Source organism: Eupeodes corollae, chromosome 1, assembly GCF_945859685.1.
Source record: "Eupeodes corollae chromosome 1, idEupCoro1.1, whole genome shotgun sequence".
Taxonomy (NCBI): Eukaryota; Metazoa; Arthropoda; class Insecta; order Diptera; family Syrphidae; genus Eupeodes; species Eupeodes corollae.
Window position 1 is genome coordinate 273,845,399 of NC_079147.1, and position 23,647 is coordinate 273,869,045.

Sequence of the window (23,647 nt, forward strand, 5' to 3'; positions counted from 1 at the left end):
TTATCTGTATAACAAAATTTATTTGAAATTGATATCTCTTTTGGTTCTTGAGCTATGGACAACGAAAAAAACTTTGCGAACTTACGGACTTATGGACGTAAACTTTACTCCCATTCGTTCTTGTATTTGTGTGTAGGTTTTCTTAGACCCATCGTCCAGTTCGTCAGGTTCAATCTGATTAATACCCACGTCATTCATTGGCGCCGGCGCGCGGCGGCGGGGAAAGGTTGGTTAGATTCGGGATGGTCAAGCTGTATGGACTGTTCCTTAGATTTTTCCTGGTCGGCATCGGAATTGCAAAGTTCGGGCTCGTGGTGCTCAGATAGAATGATCTTAGGATGTTTTGATTGCAAGGAACGAGTGCTATAAGAAATTCTTATATTATTTAAAAATGAAGTAAATTTCAACATTTTGATGATGGTGCGAAGTAGGAAGTAGAATTAAATTTTTATTTCGAAAAAAAAGAAGTAGATCTCCTTCAATTGAAGTAGAAAGGTAACGCTGGAAAAGACTGCATCGGGTTCTGCTGTACACGTTCATGAACCGCGGCAATGTTCTCTGCCGATCTTGCGTTCGTTGAACTTAAGGGTTTTGTCTGATTGTAAAAAAAATGTGTTTCTTGGGTTTTTTTCACAAGTACTGCCTACTGCCGACAAATTGACAAATACTTTTGTCATGAAAAGGGCTTTCTTAAATTAGTTGTTCGGATTCAGCTTAAAACTGTAGGAATGGTTGAGAGTTGTAAGTCACTAGGCTCTTTTTCTCGACTGACTGTTGGGCCAGCTAATTTATTTTTTTAATTTTTCATAAGAAGTTATTGTTATGGGTCAGATTTGTCGAATTGAAAATTTTGACGTTTCAAGGTTCCTAGAGTCGAAATAAAAGATTTTTAGAAAGATGTCTGTGCGTGCGTGTGAACGACGTTTGCGGCGTTTTTTTCGTGATCCATAGCTCAAAAACCAGTAGAGATATCGACATCAAATAAATTTTGTTATACAGATAATAATGCAGAAAAATGTAGAAAGGACTCTCAAAAAAATTTCGTATGTCGTTTTTTTACCATAGCAATTTGAAAAAAGTGAAAGTTTTGGTTAACCCTTAATATCTTACGAACCAATAACGTTAGAGACTTGACTTAAGTTTTATATTATGTATTGTATCGCGATACCAACAAAACATATTGTTGAAAATAATTCCAATCAACTGTTATTTTAATAAATAAAAAAAATTGAAAAAAATTGGACAAAAATAGAGAAACATCAAATTGACAAGTTTTCATACAAAAAATAAAAAAAACCCAACAAAAATTAACAAAAGTTTCTAAAAATTGATTTGCGAATAAAATATCTTTTCAAAACTGTCAGATATTGAAATTCAACTAATTTTATCTTTTAAAAAATATAACATTCAGTAAAATTGTCAGAAAAATCAAATTGACAATTTTTTTTAAATGGAAACCTAAAAAAAGCATTACTAAAAGTTGTCAAACATATGTTTTTTGACTCAAATGCCTTTAAAAAATTAAAAATATTGTCTTCAAACTTATCAGTAATTTTTTTTTATAAAAATGCAACTGTCAGTTTTTCATACAAAAATAAAATCTAGACAAAATAGTACGCAAATGCTTCCAAAATTGGTGAACGAATAAAAATCTCGTTAACAAAAATAAATTTTGAAATCAAACTATTTCATCATATACAAAATATTTTTTATTTTTTTTTAGAATAATTTAAGTAATGACTTTTTTACCAAAACACGAAAACCTACAAACCTTTTAAGCAAAACAATTCGAAAGACGATATGGGAAGTTACTAGTGTGGGTCGCATTCCAGGCTCTTTTTTTATTTTTACATGAACTTTAATTTTTAACTAATAACGTGCCAGGTTCTAAGTTGGAGATTTTCAAAAACTACTTACAAAACTTCTTTTTTATTAAACTATAAGTGAACTTATTTATGTTACATTTAATGAAATCGAAGGGTTGCCAAAAGGTGTATCACAATACTAAAATTTTCGCCTTTTTTCTGTTGTGAGCGATTTCAACTGCAAAGAATTAATTATTTTGGTATATCTTTCGTTGTTTCAAAAATATACTCCAATCTGAGCTAATAACCAACTGACGATAGTTTTCAACACTTGTATAATCCCGTTCCGAAGGCCACCATTATAAACTTCTGGAAAATAATTGGGTCTAATGCATTTGAGGCGAAATAAATACTCGTATTAAAGTAGTTATTTCAAATTTTCTCAAAATGTAAAACACGATAGTAATTTGTTTTCTTGAGTTTTATTGAAAAAAATTAAATAATGCAAAAATACTATACAAATTATTATTATTTTTTCAAAATTATTTGTTCCAATACTATTTACTTTGCTTTAAAAGATAACTTAAATAGTTCTTAGGTTAAGTATTACCATTGGTTTCCAAGGTTTGATTTCATAAACATAATGTTTTAAAAAATTACCACAATATTAGATTATTTATAAAGACAACATCATTAACAACTCACAATAAAATGAAACCAACTCAACGGCTTTCTCTATTTAAATGATGAAATCTCTTTATTATGAGCTTTCTATAGCTCACCATTACTAATTTCTTTGTATTCCAACTTCTGACTTATATAAATCCTCCTCGTGTCTTCCTTTGCGTATGTAAATTTAAATTAAATGTCTATGTAAATATTTTTAATTAGAAGAGTTTGTTAAAAATAAGTTTATATTTCAAAAACGTCACAATTCTGAGAACGAATCCGACTATCGTCGTAAATATTTGACAGAAAATATATATTCATAGCAAATTTTGGCAATTTTTCCGAAATCCAAAGAAACTAATGAACATCTTCAGTTAGGGAAAGAGTTCCTCCAAGTGTAGTAAAATTTTCAGAAGAAACACTTAAGTGACACATGCGAACATTTCTTGGAAAATCTAATCCTACTCCTATGCTGTCAAATAATTCTGTATTTATACGTCAAAGAATTTTTGTTCGTCAGATTACACATCCATTACCCACTTTTACCGCAGTCTTAGTACTTCGAATTCAAAGATGATTTTCTTAGAAAAGTTTTCTTCTTTTCAGAAAACTATTTTTATTCAAAACAAAATCAGGAAAAAATAACTTAAAAATAGCTCTTTTGAAATTGTAGAACTTCAAATACATGTACAGTCTATTTCTATATTTTCATCTTGTAAATATATATTCAATTAAATAATTTGCAATTAACTAATGAACACAGCCCGAGATGAATGCAATTAAGCAAATGGAACCATTCTCATAATGCTGTATATTATATTATCACAGGAGATTGCGTGCATCCGGGTATTGCAAAAATGATTAGGTTATCCAAATTCGATTGCGCTTAAAGGGTTTATATTATTCTGTTCTGATCTGATGGTACTCTGGGTTCTGGTTCCTGGTTCCTCGGTTCTGTGTAGAGCTAGTAGAGAAACGAGAAATCGAAATGGTTTATGGATAAAATTTCATTCCTAGACCTAACCTAACTTTCCTATACAAGGGAGGAATGTTATAGTTAAGCTTTGGAACGAGAAAAATACTTTTCTGCATATTTCATGGCTTATCTATCCAATTAAATGAATTGAGTTTTAGCTGGTTTATATATGATAGAATTTGTATATACACAGATATATAAATATATCTCATAAGCAATATTCCTTTAAATATACCTACGTATAGAAAGTAGGGGATGATTAAGCATTGAGGCGGATTTAAGGGAGTGATAGGGGTGGATTGGATACGTTACGTATATTTATGTAGATGGTTTGTTTGCCAAAGTTCAGACTCCAAAACCATCATCGTCTTGTTCACCAACGATATTAAATTTCTTAATTAATTAATGTTGCATTTGTTTCTTATGCTGTATAGTCTATTGGATCCATCATTATTATATTAATAAGCAAGTATCTGAAACGAAGTTAATTATGATATATACCTTTACTCTATGAATCTTTCTCTATATACTCGTATATACCTATTTTCCTGTACATTAAGTTAAGAAATTTAACTATTACACATACATATGTATGTCTATGTAGTTAATGGTAGGTATAGGCTACTGACTGCTACTATGTCAATTAAGAAATATATAGTGTTTTAGTATATTTGATTAAAATTACATAAATCCCTTTTCCCAAAACGTTAATTATAAAATTACGTCGTTATTATTTTACCAAAGAATAAACTACTATTCAATCAATTAATGCCTATTCATCTCGTTATTACTCATTGTTTATGGCTGATTAGTGATTATTAAATTAGGGTAGGCTTAAGCTTAGGTGTATACTTACGTAACGTATGATATAGTTAAATTTCGGTTTCTTGAACAAATAAAAGAAAACATTTGAATAGGAATTAATGCCACAAAAAACGGGTACAACAAATCTTCCACCTTTGGCCTTAAATTCTCAAGTGGACTTATGTATATAAATGTTTAAGGTAATTCTCAAAAAATCCATACAATCTTAATTTGAATCAATAGTATGGTGGAAATGTGTCAAGTGCAACAATCGAAGCAAGTTTAATGCAAAAAAACAGTATAGAGGCGTTAAATCACACGATCTAGTCGGCCAATTGGCCTGACACAAACGTATGACTAACCTTTCTACAAATTCCCCTCTCAATTGGTCTATTGTTATGCGTGCTGTGTAGCATGTGCCACCATCTTGTTGGAACCTTAGTCAAGCTCCTCCATTTTGCTCAAAAAAAGTTGTCTTTTATCGCAACGTACTGCTCTCAGCTCTGTCTCTCTTCAGCCAGTCCACAATTTGCTCTAAGCAGTGACACTTCTTCTGCCTTAAAAATCACACTATCTGCATTTTAAATGGCTTCACATTCACACCTATATTCATTCTCCTGGAAAATTTTCTTTGAGTAACAGGTCAAATTAAAGCCCAATTTGAAAATGGTTGTTTGACAGCTACGATTTTTTTAGAAAATTGCTCATCCATTGCTGCCATTTCTTGACACCATTTTGACCACTGAAATGATCAAGAGGCTTTAGTTCTTGAGTCGATGCAATTGTTGGGTACGACAAGGAGTTTAGGTGGACGGTTCTTAAGCCACACTATTGCAAACAGCAGCAATATTTTCTGCAGTAGAGCTAAACGACCACAAACTGGTGATTTTATATCTTTACAGATTCGGCTTGCCCAAAATTGTGCAAGATTTTTATGATTTTATTATACTCAAATTTGGACGATTTACCGAAAAGCATGTTTTAGGTGTTATTCACATTCAACAAAACTTTTGACAAAGCTTAGTTTCGGGAGCTGTCTTCACTTATACCGACCTTTACATTTCTTAAAAAGTGATCTTATTTTGCACTAGAACAAATAATGTTGGTTAAGTGCATTAAGTCAAACAATTTAATGAAATTACAATTAATCAAGCAGAATTTCTCTTAATGTTATTGTATTTGGAAAAATTAGTGAAAAATAGCTTTCAGATCAACCAAGGCCACAGTAAAAATAGAAGCTTATTTTTTTGTCAAAAACGATCTGAAAACAAATTTAAAAAAGACGCTGGGATGTGACCCACACAGATAACTTCCCATTCCATCTGTTGATTTGTCTTGTTTAAAAGTTTATAGGTTTTCGTGTTGGGTTCACAAAGTTGTCAGTAAAAAAAGAAATAGTTTAGTTTGGTAATCTAGTTTTGCTAAATAGATTTTTAGTCGAAAACAATTTTTTTTTAGGTTTTTATTTTTTGTAATAAAATTAATTTTTGTAAATAAATTGTAGTACCCGTGGCATGATGGTTAGTGCGTTGGACTGTCATGCAAGGGGTCTTGGGTTCAATCCCTGCTTGTGCCACCTTAATTTAAAAAAAAAAAAAAAAAAAAAATAATTTTCGCGGGTACTGCCTCTTGCGAGGAATTGACAAATCCCCCAAGAGTAATTCTTGTCATGAAAAAGTGCTTTCTCAAATTAGCCGTTCGGATTCGGCCTTAAATTGTAGGTCCCTTCCATTCCTGACAACAGTACTCGTACACAGGAATGGTTGAGAGTTGTAAGTCACTAGGCCCTGGTTCTAGGCCACCCAATTTAATTTTATTTAATTTAATAAAATTGTTAATTCGATTTTTCGCAAATTTTTCGAATGTTGAAAACAATATTTCTTACAAGTTAAAATTGGTCAGAAGCCATAATGTTAAATTTTTGAAAAGATATTTAAATCGAAAATCAATTTTTATAAAATTCTGCTCTTGTCGTCGGGGGTTAGTTGTGGGACATTCAGTATCAGTTAAACCACACAAAAGAAAGCAGCTTTGCTGTGTTCTCAACCGCGTTCTTGCTGTTCGGGACTATAGCGAATGTTAAATTGGCAACACAGGAAAGGGATGAAAGGAGCAAGAAACGGAGGGGTAAAAAATAGAAAGACGATTTTATAAAATTTTATCACTTAGATATAATGTTATTTTTATTAAGTCAGAATTTAAAGCTTAATTCTAAAAGTAAAACAAGTGAAAACAAACGGAATGGCAATTGGCAAGTGAAAAAAATAGCAAGTAGAAATATATGTGGCAATTTAAATGCGCGAAGCGACCGCGATATATAACTTTTAGAAGCCTAAAGGCCCAACTATAATAGGCATAAGCTAGCATATGCGCGCATAAGTAAACGTGCGAATACAAAGAATCTCAATACGAGTGAACATAATGGAGTCTATAATCTGTCCGATAAAAATTGGCAGTACAGGCCTTATGGGAGAGCTTTTTAAAAATCAGTGGCGGGCTATTTTCTACACCATACCCAATTGAAGGAAACTCCTTTAAAAAGTTTAATAAAACACCCATGAATTTTCGATGGCATTCAACGTGGATCCCACAACGACCTACCTGGCACACACTTGAGCATGCACTGATCGTTCTCTGCTGCTTTTCAACCCTCATTAAATCACACACATTCAGAGTTGCCATTTTCAATTTCTTAACTCACTTCGTATTTTTTTTCTTACTTTTTCAATGGGTTTTTGTTGAGGAGCTTTTGCTTTGAGAGCTTTTTTTAAAGTTCTTAACGATTAGTGTTATCGTGTTGTGTTTTGACTTTTGCATTTCTTTTAAAGTTCTGGAAATCAGTTAAAATGCAGTTATAAAAATCAAAGCCATTTTATTTGAGGAAGTATATTATTTGCGTAGATTCTTGTGCCGGGCGGTAGGTTTGTTCATTTTGCGAGTTATTTTTGTGCATTATTGTAATAATTTTGTTGTGCTGTTGTTGTTCTATTGTTGTGTGGTTTGTTTTTTAGTGTTGTGCCTTTGTTGTTTTGTTTGTATATTATCTTTAAGATTTTGTGGTGTTGTTTGTATTTTATTGTTGTGTTTTGTACCCTATTGTACCCTTCAAAAACGCGCCATTTATCTTACCTCTTGGTGGTGTGGAAAAAGATAATTTTTATTTCATTTGCATATATAATTATGAACAAAATGAAATTTCAATGTAAAAAAGAAGAATGGTAACCCTGCAGTTATTTTTTTTAGCTTTTTCAAATTCAAAATGCGCATTACGGCAACCCTGTAAGAGCTTTTTTGAGAAAGGTACTTATGCGTAGGAAAAGAGTGCGAACGAGATGCAGATATCCCTATCTTCCCTGTACTGCCAATTTTTATCGGACAGACTATAGCTCCGTTTCGTTCAATTTTTCTCAGTTTCGTTAACTTAAGCACACTTAAGCAAGAGCGATCCCAGTCGCTCGCCGCATAAGTAAAATGTGACATGTAGATACGTGAGCAAAATTGCATTATGGCTATGCAGTAATTTCGCTAACTTAAGTGAATTTTCGTTGGGTTTTTGACATAAGCTTATGTTTGCTTATGCCTATTATAGTTGGGCCTTAAGGGACGATGGGTGTAGGAAGCCGACCGTCGTTATGACCCAAAAATCACAAAAGCAGTGTTTATGAATAAAAGAGTATACGAACTCTTGTTTGGACAGACTTTTGTACTATGTATGATGCTGGGGTAACTCAAATTCGATACTAGCGTGTCGAGAATACTGATAACTTCCTTGCACAATACTGGAGGTGAACTCTAAGAATCAAAGTTCAAAATCCAGTAGAGTGCGATGGTTAAATTGGCAGTTGCCACTTGTGTGTGTTATTTGCGTTAAGCAGAAGGCTAGTACATTTGGTATACACCATGTGAGTGTAGTGATCATGTTGGCGTGTTACAATTTCAATTTTTTTGATTATTGATAATTGATAATTTTTAATTTTTTTGTAATAAAATTGTTAATTCGATTTTTCTCAAATTTTTCGAATGTTGAAAACAATATTTCTTACAAGTAAAAATTGGTCAGAAGCCATAATGTTAAATTTTTAAAAAGATATTTGAGTCGAAATTCAATTTTTACCAACTTTGAGTAAGGTTGTTTTTTAAGTTTTTGTTTTTTATGATTTTTTTTTTAATAAAATTGTCAATTTGATTTTTCCCAAAATTTTAACCAAAACGTTCACCGTTTCTTTTTTTTAAATTGCTATAGTAAAAAACCACCTAGGTAAAATTATCTGCATTATAATCTAACAAAATTTATTTGTAGTCGATATCTTTAAAGGTTCTTTAGCAATGAACGACGAAAAAAACTTCACGAACACGGTAGTACGATCGTACGTACAAGCACGCACACACATCTCTCCAAAAATGTTTTAATTCGACTCTAGGGACCTTCATCATCTTCGAAAAAATACGGCACGATAATTTCGCCAACCTATTATTCGCACCAAAAAGTGACTTTTTTAACTTCCCATAGAAAGTTATTGTAATCGGTGGCATTTCTCGACGTTTCAAGGTCCCTAACCAAAGTCAAAGGTACAAATATTGGTTAACCTTAAATATCTCAAGAACCAATGAAAATTTTACCAACGAAAAATGACGATTTAAAATAGCCGTTTCAACGACTGAAATATACAGCGACCGTTCCACCGCCACCGTCTTATCAGTGGCGTACGTGACAACGCGAACTCATTCAAAAGACGATTTTTATTCGTCTGCCGTCCGTTTTTATGGTCCCTTGTACTAAAGCATTTTAATATTATATTTTATTAAATGTAGACGTTTCACGGGAAAAATACGTTATGTGTGAAAACAAAGTCCGTACGGAAAAAATCGAACAGATTTTGACCGTACGCACGAAACCGTCTCGTGTGAAAAAGGTCTATGGGTCGCATCCCTGCTAGAGCTGCGATATTTTCCCCAGTTCACATTCTTTGATGGCGTGTTGGTTATTCAATGTTCAACTGTGTCAATTTGGTGCTAAATTAATTCCGAAAATAAATAAAATCGAAATACTGAGGATGTTACTGACCAAAAAATTTAAGAATTGCACTTTGAAATTTCTAATCAGATCACGCAAGTTAAAAAAAATGTAAAATATTCGAACTATCGGCAAGAAATGTAAACAAGTACTCGTAGATACTTTTAAAAATAGTTAAAACACAACATTTTAAATTCAATTATTTTAAAAACCACCGATTAGTTTCTTTCTGAAATATTATCTTTAAACTTATGCAAATGAATTCATGCAGAATCGTGAACATTAAATTGTTTTTATTAAAATGGTGTGGTTTTCAGCTGATTTTTTGTTTTAATTTGTTTAACCGTTTTTATTTATGTTTAACATGAAAAGTTTTTGTTTCAATCAATTTCAAAATTTAAGAAAAAGTCTTTTAATCTAGTTTATGAAAACTTATATAAAAAAGCGTAACTCAACAAAACACTTTAGACAAAACATAATTTTGGAGGCTGGCTTCATTAATACGTCTTTTAAATTAATAAATTAGGTGGTGCAACAGTCCGTAGAGAACCAGGGCCTACAACTCCAACCATTCCTGTGTGCGAGTAATTGCAGGTATGGAGGGGACCTTCAGTTATTATGCCGAATCTGAACGGCTAATTTGAGAAAGCACTTTTTCATGACAAGAATTGGTCTTGGAGAGTTTGTCAATTCCTCGCAAGATGCTGTACCGGTGAATAAAACCTTGGGTGGCACAAGCAATTATCGAACCCAAGACCTCTCGCATGACAGTCCTACGCACTAACTATCATGCCTCGGGTACTAAAATATAATACGTTCTTTAGACTTCCTAAAAAGTGTTCTTATTTTGCACCGGAGCAAAAAAATAACGCTTAGTCGATTTAGTCGAAAAATTTCACAAAATCATATTTTTCTTAGCGGGATTTCTTTTAATTTCTATGTCCGGACAAATGTGTGAAATCTTGATTTTAAAGCGGTAACGCGTACCAGAGCCATTTTGAAAAAATAGAAGTTTATTTTTGCAAACAATAAGTTTCAGAAAAACAAATATCTACAATGTAATATATTACTGTCGTGTGAACAAATTTCGTGGGTTATGTTGGCCCAAAATATATTTATTGGTCAAGATGGAGGTAGGAAGACTAAGACTTTTTCTCTGGCATCTTCAATAAAAGTCGTCATTATTTGTACAGTTTTTATAATTTTTCGTAGAACTCTTAACAAGCCCTATATCAAGAGTGCCCCATAGGGTGCGAAGGACGTTTAAATGAAGCATTCATCCAGCACCGTACAGCATATTTTTTTAAATATATTTTTCTTGAACGATTTAATAATGAGTAACCATTTTATAAAATATGTCTAAGTAGGTTTTAATATTTACCAGCAGATTTTGTAGTTTTGAGTTTTTCTAATCTATTTCAAACTTAAATGTGACTTTTTGGTTTCAAGGTTTCGTTACTAATTTTATGATGCGTAATTGAGGTGGCCGTCTAAATAAAGGGTTCTGCATTCAGAGGTATGATTTTGAACAGCTCCTATTTAGGCAGCTTTTATTTCTGAAATTGTCATCTTTTAACATTTGAACTGTAACATTTCTGGTGAGTTCATCTGCCTTACAATTGGAGGTGAATGTTAAACTGTTGTGTCATTTCTATAAGAGGTGATTGATAGCGGCCAGACTATCTCCCTAAATCACCAGGTTCTTTTGAATACACTTTTGCAGTTTGGTTTTCATTCTAACCTATTCGATTTGGTAAAATCTTATTTAACTCGAAAGGTTCAAATTGTTAAAATTGGTGATCATTTTTTGGAACCGATCTTAGTGCCATCTGGTGTTCCACAGGGCAGCCATTTGGGACCACTATTATTCCTATTATTTATCAATGATATTCCTGACATTCAAAAATTCCTCATGTCTCCATTCCATTCGAAGATTGTACTTTGTTAAATGATAATTTTGTACACTTGAATGTCTCCAAGTGTCAAGTTATGTCCTGTTTCCGTATCAGTTTACCTATGTACTTCAATTACACTATTAACGATTTAGAATAAGAACGTGCGGTTCAGAAAAAAGATCTGGGAGTTGTACTCCATACAAAAGTTTCCTTCTTACCGCACATATGTAGATTACGTAATCAATAAACCCAATCAAATGCTAGGGTTCATTAAGAGAAACACTAAATAATTTAATGACCCATACACGCATAAGTCCCTTTTTAATTCTTTCGTTAGATCAGTGCTTGAGTAGGTACTGCAGTACGGTTTGGGAGCCAACTTATAAAAACTCCTGTGGGCGAATCGAAAAAGTACAAAGGAAATTTACAAGATATGCATTTTTTAAATTAAATTTTAAGATTGATACTCAACCTTATAAAACCAGGTGCCAGTTATTTGGAATACGAAGTCTGGAAAGTCGTCGTACATGCTCTAGAAAAATGTTTATCAGGGACAGTGTCTAATACCATATTAAATGTCCTCCATTACTTTCTACAATATGTATACGCGGTCCCAGAAGTAATTCTCGTGATTTCATTTTGTCTCATGAGCATTTTCATAGAACGAATTATGGTCGTAACGAACCAATCTCTCGTGGCATCAGGGAAGCTAATTTGGTTTGCAACAGATTAGACTTTTTGGTAGTTACAATAGAGATACTTTTAAGCTATATGTATGTAACTTATTAAATCTGCTTTAATTTAAATAATGACATTTTATAATTAATAAATGATAATTTAATGTTACCACTAGTTTAGTTGTTCAGAATGAATGTAATAGTCTGTAAGGGAAATTTTCTCTGATTGAGGAAATAAATAAAAATAAATAAATAAAATACGGATATCAGATGTTGATATCACGTTTTCTTTAAGCTGAACAATACTTCTTTTATCGCCAAAAAATCCGACTGAAATAGGATACAATGATTGGTGGAATAAGAGACTTAATTTCAGTCATTCAGAGTACACACCTCCATAGACCCTTTCAATTGTACAGAAAGATGTTAAGGGCATAGAAATCTGGAAATTTCTGTCGAATTGCAGTTGGGGGAAGTGTAGTCTATGTGCTTTGTAGTTGATTCTTATTACATAGGAATTACGAAGTGGTCAATGTTGTTGCTAACCCATTTCGATATATCTTTGAGGGAAATAGCAGAGCTTGCAGCTTGCAAACAAATTAAATTAAAGTTGAGTCCTGTACTCATTGAAGTAATTAAATTATTAATCATTAGTTGAAATCAATTGAAAATAAATTCTAAGAAAATTTCAGAGCAGGTCTAGAGTTTTGAAATGACTTCAAGTATTTTGTTTAATAGACCCTAGTTACAAAAATACTACCTCTGACCCTCAAGGAAGTATCAAACGTCTAACAATGAAAAACTAATAAATTGATTTCGATACTCGAATACAATTCAAATCTCTATCCACGGTATAATTTTCCTTTACATTTTATATGCAGTGATTCTACTGCAGATGCTCATTTATTTTTTCAGTTATATAAATTCCTACTGTACTACGGATGGCTTTTCCAAAAAAAGATCCTAGTAAATATATTTTTCTACAAAAATGCTGGATCCTATATTCTTTAGGAAAAATCCCTTTTTTTTTATAACGAAAACAGATTATTTTAAGATGTAGATATTTAAATTTAAATGTACCCTTTTTTAAGTTTCTATTGTTATATATACGCATTCGTGTTATTACACAAATTCCTAAAAAGGCTATAACAAAAACTAATTTATTTTTCATGTGTTCCGATTATGCAAATATGTATTTTAATATTTTTATCTTGACTTAAATAAATGTCATAATGTGTCTCTTAAAATGGCATAAATTCTCTCCAACTATTAAAGATAACATTTTGCTTAAACTAGCAAAAAGAATGTATTACAAGGATCTATTATTATTTTTATCTTTAATACTTATTTTTACTCTTTTTTGGGATAGTTTTTTTGTTTTTTTAAATGTTACTTTTCAAAACAGTTTCAGTCTCTGCACACCCAAATTGACACATTCAATTACATCAAAGCAGATATACACACACTAATGTCTTATGAAAAATTAAGGTTAAATCCTTACTAAAACCCTCAATAAAAATTATAAATAGCAGGGTAATAACAGAGGCGAGCAAAAAGTAGGTATAGGTACCCACATAATTGCAAATAAGCAGGACATCCAACAACAACCAAAAAGGAAACATGTCTGGATCGATAATTTTTCGATTTATTCTCCACCCAATTCACAGCTGAGATCTTATAAAGTAGAACCCTTCCAAAAAAAAGCACAGAAATATAAAAATATACAAACGACAAAAAACGTATTATCCTTTCTATGATCTTTTAGAGAGGATTACCCAAGGAATGTCTGAGTGTATAGTTCCCTAGAGTGATAAATTGGAATAAATGTGAAAGCTTATCCCTTAGTTCTTCTCTCCTATTTTTTTTGTTGATAGTTTACAAGACAACAGGTCCCAACAAATGTCCTTAATTTATTATACCTCTTTCTCATGTGTGCACATATTCACATGTGTTCCTGGCATTATAGATTTGATTAATAAGTCATTGTGAGAATGCTTCAAATTTGCGAAGAAAATGTTTAATCAACTATGAAATATCATTAAGTAGCTAGCGAGCGGTTCTTATATAATAACGTTTCCCTCCTCTCCTCGTCTCCTCCCCAACTATTACTGCACTCCAAATTCCAGAGTGTTTAATTTAATAAAGGATATAAATGAACATACGTATAACTGCAGGATGTTTTGCGGTTTGCGGTTAGGTTCTTGTTGGTCAATTTTACAATAACTCAATCAATAAATTAAATGAGATCCTTAATCAATTTATGATTCTAAAGTTTTGGTAAGTATCCATGAGATAGCTGATACGCGATGGGATAAATTATTTTACTCCTAATCATTGAAGGGAGGTATAAATTTTAGAAAATAATGGATGATGAACCTGTACAGCACGAGTATACTTACCTTTATTCGCATCCCTTACCCTACCCATACCCGTCATCATATACGCAGAAAAAAGGAGCAATTAATGGAACAATATATGTAAATGAGAATTGCCGACAGCCATTTACCATCATCATTAAATGATAGATTATAATCATAACGACACAACTGTGAGGACGAGACGATGCGCATTTCTTTGTGCTTCCCAGAAGTGGCACAATCTTCGTCCAAAGTGTAGGATTTTCTTTTGATAAATTAGAAACGATTGAGGGTGAATTACCTAACAATTTATCTCGAAACACGAACTTTTCCACAGGTCCAAGCCGAGAAAGTAAGACGCATCAGTCTCCTAAGTCCTACATTCGTTCTGCTCGCCTTTCGCTTTACATCAGACAACGATAAACGAAACGACCGACCGAGCAACCGAGCGACGCACTGACTACTACGACAAGGACGAACGTTAAGATTGATTCAATGCCAACAATAACGTTAATGTGAACGCTATAAAAATAGAATATATCATTAGATATGTACACGTTTATTATTATATTCTTACTAAAGACGGATAGCTAATATTTATGTTCTCATTGTTATTCGCATAGACAATGACGTTGTTGAGCGTTGTGCCCCCGCGCCGTCACCGTCCGTCGTCGCCGGCGAGAGCAAAAAATAATACTCGTATACGGATACAAGGACCTTTTTAGTTTTCATAAGTCCTTGCGATAAACGCTCTGTTAGTATATGTACAACACTTACATAATACGTAAAGAAAAGTGGAAAGAAATTATTTAATTCTGATTGTTTTTCATCATTTTTGTTTGTTTGCTTGTTTGTTTGTTTGTTTGGATAAATGATCAAAATGTGCTGATTAACATCATTTAATCATCAATCATTTATTTCAATTTAATCCTGATCCTTAGACACCAAACTAAATTGAATCTTGAGATTGAGTACTTTTTAGTCCTGGCTACTAATGGAAAAGTCTTATCTTGAATAAATTGTTTAATTTTATTCTTTTTTGTATAATCACATGAATTTTCTAAGATGATGATTACAGAGAAGGAAGAAGTCCTAGAAGGAAGAGAAGATGTCAACAAAATAATAATTAACACTGAAGTTCAAAAAACATTACTTTGCTAAAACTTGAAACGCATCCTCATTTTTAAATTTGAAATCACTGATCTTTAACTTATTAAAAAGTAAAGAATTTTGAGATTTTTTCAGAGATTGGTCAAAATATTATTTTGGGAATATTAAGAGTTTTCCAATAAGAAATATCATTTTATAAAGTCCGTTATTTCAGCAGTTGTACCTTTTGATGATTCTATCTTTAGACATTTGGCATAGTAAAAATAGAATAATGCAGGCTTCAAACGCGTATTGAAATTGTTAAAATTAACTTACAGAATGGTGCTTCGTGCCAGAGAAGCAACGAAACACTCGAAATTTTGTTTCCTGAGTGATGATTACAATTTTTGTTTTAAATAAGCGCACACTCAAGGGCGCACACTCTTCTTATGCAGAGGTACAGCGTGTTAAGGCACTCCACATTCGCATAGTACGGCTAAGAACGAATGTCTGTACTTGACAGTACAGCCGATGTTTGGCTCGAGGGTATACTGATGAGCATTCAAGAAGGGTAGGAATGCAACTGGCTATTTCTCTCAAGCAGAAACCATTAACATAACGGTCAAAAAGGGTGGGATAAGAAACCTTACGACGATGTTCAAGTGGCGTAAATGAACTAATAATTATATTATCACCAATCAATTTAATGGCTTACGTTCAATAATGTCCAAGATCCTTGAATAAGTTGCATTAGCACTAGTCCAGAAATGGGAGTTTTACTTAAGCTTTGGACGTATATAAGTCTTGTAGATAATAGCCAGACCAAAAAGGCATTTTTGGTGACATAGCATTTATGATATACAAGGGGGTTATATGTCGTTTTAAAGATTCAAGACAGCATTGGGTTTTCGAAGCATTAAATTCCACGTGGTTTTTGTTCCCCATTATAAAGGGTGATTTTTTTTGAGGTTAGGATTTTCATGCATTAGTATTTGACAGATCACGCGGGATTTCAGACATGGTGTCAAAGAGAAAGATGCTCAGTATGCTTTGACATTTTATCATGAATAGAATTACTAACGAGCAACGCTTGAAAATCATTGAATTGTATTACCAAAATCAGTGTTCGGTTCGAAATGTGTTTCGCGCTTTACGTCCGATTTATGGTCTACATAATCGACCAAGTGAGAAAACAATTAATGCGATTGTGACCAAGTTTCACACTCAGTTTACTTTATTGGACATTAAACTAACCACACGAATGCGTACAGTGCGTACAGAAGAGAATATTGCGTCTGTTTCTGAGAGTGTTGCTGAAGACCGTGAAATGTCGATTCGTTGCCGTTCGCAGCAATTGGGTTTGTGTTATTCGACCACATGAATGATTTTACGCAAAGATCTTGGTGTAAAACCGTATAAAATACAGCTCGTGTAAGAACTGAAGCCGAACGATCTGCCACAACGTCGAATTTTCAGTGAATGGGCCCTAGAAAAGTTGGCAGAAAATCCGCTTTTTTATCGACAAATTTTGTTCAGCTCATTTCTGGTTGAATGGCTACGTAAATAAGCAAAATTGCCGCATTTGGAGTGAAGAGCAACCAGAAGCCGTTCAAGAACTGCCCATGCATCTCGAAAAATGCACTGTTTGGTGTGGTTTGTACGCTGGTGGAATCATTGGACCGTATTTTTTCAAAGATGCTGTTGGACGCAACGTTACGGTGAATGGCGATCGCTATCGTTCAATGCTAACAAACTTTTTGTTGCCAAAAATGGAAGAACTGAACTTGGTTGACATGTGGTTTCAGCAAGATGGCGCTACATGCCACACAGCTCGCGATTCTATGGCCATATTGAGGGAAAACTTCGGAGAACAATTCATCTCATGGAATGGACCGGTAAGTTGGCCACCAAGATCATGCGATTTGACGCCTTTAGACTATTTTTTGTGAGGCTACGTCAAGTCTAAAGTCTACACAAATAAGCCAGCAACTATTCCAGCTTTGGAAGACAACATTTCCGAAGAAATTCGGGCTATTCCGGCCGAAATGCTCGAAAAAGTTACCCAAAATTGGACTTTCCGAATGGACCACCTAAGACGCAGCCGCGGTCAACATTTAAATGAAATTATCTTCAAAAAGTAAATGTCATGGACCAACCTAACGTATCGATGAGATTTTGCAAATTTTATGCGTTTTTTTTTTTTTAAAAGTTCTCAAGCTCTTAAAAAATCACCGTTTACAATGCTTTTTGATGATGCTCTGTCTGACTTCACACTTCCCTGTTTCCTCACACTGAAATCGTTATTACGATTCAATATTCACAAATTCACAGACAATACCCGAAGAAATATGTGCTGAGATTTTTCTGAGTTTAACCATCTTACTCAGCTTGTCAATGAGCCTACTCGAATATCTGACGTTACGGGAAAGCAGAAAATACACTTTACTTGTTTCTCACTTCTGATCCTGATAAATACATAATCAGTGCATCGACACCTCTAGTCAGATCGGATCATGCCATGTCATATCTGCTAATTTCTCGTGTCAAACAAATCCAGTTAAGGAAAGAGCTCCAAAGAGAATCTTTTGGCAGTACAAGAGAGCCAACTAGGACGGTCTTAATAGTTACTTCAGGATCTTTAAATACTCGTAGACACTATGCTTCCTCCGTAGTGACGTAGACTCCAGTGCAGATTTGATTACTGATATGATTCGTTTTGGAATGGAATGGAAACCGTTGAAACGAATACGGTTGAAAGTATTAAACCCAAGGCCAAATTCGAGCTGCAAGGAGACTACCAAGGAGAAAGAGGTGAGCTTCCGGTGTTTTAAAACCAACCCAACTGAGGAAAACCGGAAAGGTTTTAAGCAAGCCAGGAAGACCTGCAACGCCTAGGACCAAATTGTTGTGTGACCAAACCATTCGTATAAAAAAACATGAGCAATTCTTGACACTCCTTTAGTTAGATCTATTGATAAAGACAACTTATTTGCAAAATCAGTTCGCCGAAAATTGCACCTCGCCAGATAGTGTCATGGCTCCCCCAGTTCTTGTGAGCGTATATGCTTCTAAGGGACCAGTATTTTTTTGTACTCGTACTGCGGCGAGAGTTCTTAAAGATCTCAACATTCATAAATCCGCTGGCCCAGATGGTATCCCCGCTATTGTTCTGAAGATGTGTTCTTCAACGCTGGGAAAAGCACTGCGTAAGCCTTTTCATCTATCCTATTCTTCTGGGCTCGTTCCGAGTAGTTTGAAAACTGCATTTGTTCAGCCAATCCCAAAAAACGGCGAATCTTCTTCTCACACAAATTATCGACCGATAGCACTAACGTCTAATCTTTCTAAGGACATTGCAACGCTGATTATTTATCAGCTTAAGAAATATCTTGAGAAAAGGAAGCTTCTTAATGTCCGGCAATACGACTTTCGTAGCAATAGATACTCCGATGATCCCATGGCCCATCTTACCGAACAGTGGAAAAAATCTTTACATCGTTTTGGAGAAAGCAAGATTATTCCACTTGATATTTCAAAGGCATTTGATAAAGTCTGGTATCTTGCTCATATATCTTATTTATGCCTCTTGGACAGTATTCAAAGAAGAGCTTTTTTGTGACATGAACATCATCTAGGTATGCCCATCAGGCCAATTTCAGCCGTACTATGAAGTACAGAGATTCATTTTTTAGCCGTACTATGCGAATGTGGAACGCCTTGCTACGCTCTTTCCTTATCATGGCATTGTTAAGGAACTCAAAATGAATGTACACCGACACCCATTATCCAACCCTTCCCTGTACTTTTAATGGTCACAATGTCTCTTTGGCAATGAATGCCGAAAACATTGCTAAAACTAATTTGAAGCCTGCATCTTTAATTTTTGGAAAGATATTTTAGTCGAAAATCAAGTTTTACCAACTTTGAGTAAGGTTTTTATTTTTTATAGAAAAAATTGCCAACTCGATTTTTCTCAATAATTTTACCAGATGTCACAAAATTGTTTTGAATATTAAACCATTTTTTGTTTGTAAAACTGCTATGGTAAAAAAAAACCACATATGCAAATTTCTTGAGAGCCGTTTCTGCATCTTCCTGCACTATTTATTATCTGGATAACAAAATTTATTTGAAGTGGGTATCTCTTCTGGTTCTTCAGCTATGGACAACGAAACCAACGACATGAACGTACGGACGTACATCTTTCTGAAAATCTTTTATTTCGACTCTAGGGACCCTGAAACGTCGAGAAATGCCAACACTTCAATGAAAAAATTCGGACCCATGAGAATAACTTTCTATGGGAAGTTAATAATACAAAATATAACGGGTGTTTTGAATTTAACGTAGTTCCTACGAAAACAAAAAAAAATAATCTTTTAGGGGAATGGTTGGTCCTGGCCTACGACCCCCGCGGATCCACCATTGAATGAAGATGAACTAAATATGTTATTTTTTTGCAATAAATTGTAATCAGCAATTATTTTAAGAACCTTATAAAATAAAGAAAAAACTTTTAAATTTTTAGAAGGGTAATGTCTTTTTTATATAATTTAAAAGTTTCTAGAAAAATACATGTTTTCTAATTTCTATTGATAAAAAAGTCACATTAAATTATTTTTACTGATTTATTAAATAATTTCAAACAATGTTCAAGCACCATATCTTGTCTATTCAAGAACCTATTAACCTAACGCTTATACTTGTAGCTTCAATTCCATCATAAGATAAGATTATATATGTAAATGTATATTGTACCTTTTCCATAAGGAAAATAATATATTACTCCCATTTTGAGTGTGGCCTGTCTGCACTTAGTTTCGTATTAGATTTACCATCTCTCGCGCACAAAGAACATAATCTCGAAATCGTTTTATCTCATTTTGTGGAATCCTTATACATTCGTTCATACCTATACCTATAAACATCTAAGTACTTTTCTCCATTTTCGCTTTGCACAAAACATCCACTTTATAATCTTTCTATTTCTATATCATTTCTTGAATAAAATCCAATTTTTTCTTCGCCCTATCATCGCCGCTAAACGTTGCGTTGGGTGCCAAGCTCCAACCGCCCGAACCCCTGCCCACCTGCTCACGGCGGCGCGGCGTCCGGTTCACCAAACTGCAAAAGTAGAAATCCTATCTACAAAAACTACAACTCAGGTATGACTCTGCATCTACATATAAAACGAAGAAAAATAATCATATCCAATTTTTGAAAGCATTCTATTCTATACCACCTGATCAGGTGCACCAGAGAGACCACCCATCCGAATCCGAGACGAGGAGAAAATGACGTTGATATATATATATTTTTGCAAGGATACATGTTATAGAGGTAGAGATATAGATACTAAAGGTACATACGTAAAAGTGCATTTAGATACATCACGTCAGCACCAGACTTTGTGCATATTGCGAGCGCTGACTCTGAAAAATGTTTGATGTCAGGATGTCGACGTAGTGTAACATCCTGCTTAAAAGTATATATGCGGTGCATAAGGGTAAACAGTTCCATTTTCGCATGGGTAAGTCCTTTTTTCAAACTCCCTCTCTAGGATCGGATCAGATGGTGTTGTTGTTTTTGTTGCCTTTTCCTAACTTTGTTTCAGCAAATTATGAGAGATTTTTCACCCAAGTGAATGTGAATGCACGCTGAGGCACAAGTTTCTGTGCGAAAAAATCTCACCCTCACCACCACCGCCACACAACCAAACCAATGTTATAACAACCCACGTGATGCATTTCTCTCTTGAGGAATATCCGGTGATGCGATGCAATGCGATGCGATGATGCTGGTGCCAAAAAAGTATCGCTTCAGATATTGGATTTTATTCCTTGTCCTTATGGCCCAACGCCCGCTATCCCACCGGGCTGGGCCGGGCCGGGCCCAAACCTCTGATGTTGCCGCCACATTTCTTACATCGAAAAGGAGTATCCTTTAGATGCAATATGTTATCTACAAAATACAAACAAATATATAAAAATTTTGTATTTCTATGGAAAAACGTTGACAAGAGTGATTACTATGACGAAAACGAAAGAAGCAGTGAATTTCGTAACACTTTGTATTACGAGTATGTATGTATATATGTGTGTTGTGTATCCTGTACAGTTATGCATGTTTATACCTAAAGCAAAGCAAAATGATGATGATGGCTAGAGATGGAGATGGAGATGAAGCGATGGAGATGGAGATGGATATGGCAAATATATAGGCAGAAGGAGCAGAGGGGTTGTTATTTATGGTAGAAAATCATTCGATATAAGCCTTGATTCTCGCTGTATAGCCTCGAGACATTTGCATGAATAATGCAAGAAACTAATGCCATGGTGTCGTAAAAAATTACCATATGACAATAGAAGCATGACACTTGGTTGGTTGGTTGGTTGGTTATGGTTATGGTTCTAGTTGTCGTTCTCGTTCTGGTAGCTGTTAGCTGTTAGATGGTAGCTGTTAGCTGATGGTGGTGGCGATGCGATATTATATTCGAGTGGTGTTAGGGCTTTGTTATGTTTCGTTCGTCATCCTCGACGTCCTCCTATAGTCGTCTGATGCATCAGTTATTTGAAGTTGAATATACTCGAAACCAAACTATTTATTTCTTCAGGCTGATATCGTGTGCATTTGTATAGTTTATAGTTTTGTTTGCGGAAGAAATATACTTTCCTGACACAATACGTTCACCCATTGTACTTTTACAAAGGAAGTAATAATTTTTATTTGACTTTGTATTACCAGTTATAAAACTATAAACGAAGGGTACATTTCAATAATACAGACAAAAACATAATATTTTTACTAAGTATGTCTGAATACGTAGTTAAGTACTTACCCATTTTATGGTAGTGCTTGGTGTGTTTTAAAGTTAAAAGCTTTTTAAGTTTACATCGAATTACCAGAAAGGTTTAAAAAGTAGAAAATTTTGAAGTTTTATTATGTTTAACTATACCTAACTAAATGTTTGCCAAAAGTAAGAATGCAAAAATTTATTTTAAAAAATGTCTATTTAAAGATATCCATCAAGTTAAGTTGAAGAACTGCACAAGTCTTTTATAAAAGATACAACTTTTTAGCAAATTTTATAATTTAACTTTTCATGTCAATAATAACCATGATCTTTATTAAAAGCTTTGCGGAAAGGCAGTCAATAGTTTTATAGAGAACTTTCGGATATTTTTTAAGATTTCAAATGAGTTTGAAAATAAAAAGCTGCTGAACAGTGAAGCAAATCACTCACTATTGTTTCCTTTATCGAAGCCCACAAATTGTACAAAATTTTGAGTTCTCAGAAATTTGATGCTCTGTCTGACTCCATCTGATTAATTGTGTATCGTCACCCTAAAATCGTTATTACGGGCAATTTCAATGTTCAAAATTATTCATGGCTTCACCATTTGTGGCAGACAACATCCGAAGGAATGTGTGCTGAGATTTTTGCTGAGTTTACTCACCTGACTAAGTAAGTTGACGAGCCAACTCGGGTTTCTGGCACCATAGACTTGTTTCTTACCTCTGATTCTAATAAATACGTAACCAGTCTATTACCGCATCTAGTCACGTCAAACGTACGTCCACAATATCACAATCGATTGTTAAAGCCAATTTGCTGTTTTTTTCGATGCTACCACAGAGTGTCATGAATCCTCATGTTCTTGAGAGCTTAAACGATTTTTTAGGACAAATCTGCTTTTGTGCTTATGCAGTGAACTAAACGACCATTACGTACACAAATCGGCTGACTCAGATAGCATCCGTCCTTATTGTTCTGAAGAGCTGTTCTTCAGCGCTGCTAAAACCACTGCTTAAGCTTTTTCATTTGTCCTAATCTACTGGTCTCTTTCCGAATAGATGGAAAACAGCATTGATCCAGCCTTTCCCTAACAAAGGCGACTATCGTCCAATAGCACTCAGGTTCCTTCTTTCCAAGATCACAGAATAATTATTAGTTTTTTTCTCTTCTGTCCTTCTGTCTTGTATTAATGTCTTGTGTTGTTATCACCTTAAATAGTCTCTCAAGGTTCAAGATATATCTTGAGCAATAGGTCCAATGGTGATCTTATGGTTCATTTCACCGAAGAGTTTTTTTTTTAATTGGCGAACACTAAAAGGGTTTTGTAGAAACGCGGAGGAGGTCGAGATATTTCGTTTCGTTGATGCAAGTGCGACTCATAGATAGTGGCAAGGAGGGTATATCTCGCTTTAATGATACAAGACAGAATTGGATTTCGAAGCATTCAATTAGACGCGGTTTTTTATTCCCCATTGTAAAATGCTGTGTAGGTCGGAATTTAATGAGGTTATTATATTTTGCCGTTGCAGTTTTACATCCGAAGAGGAGGGTTGTGGATCTGGAAA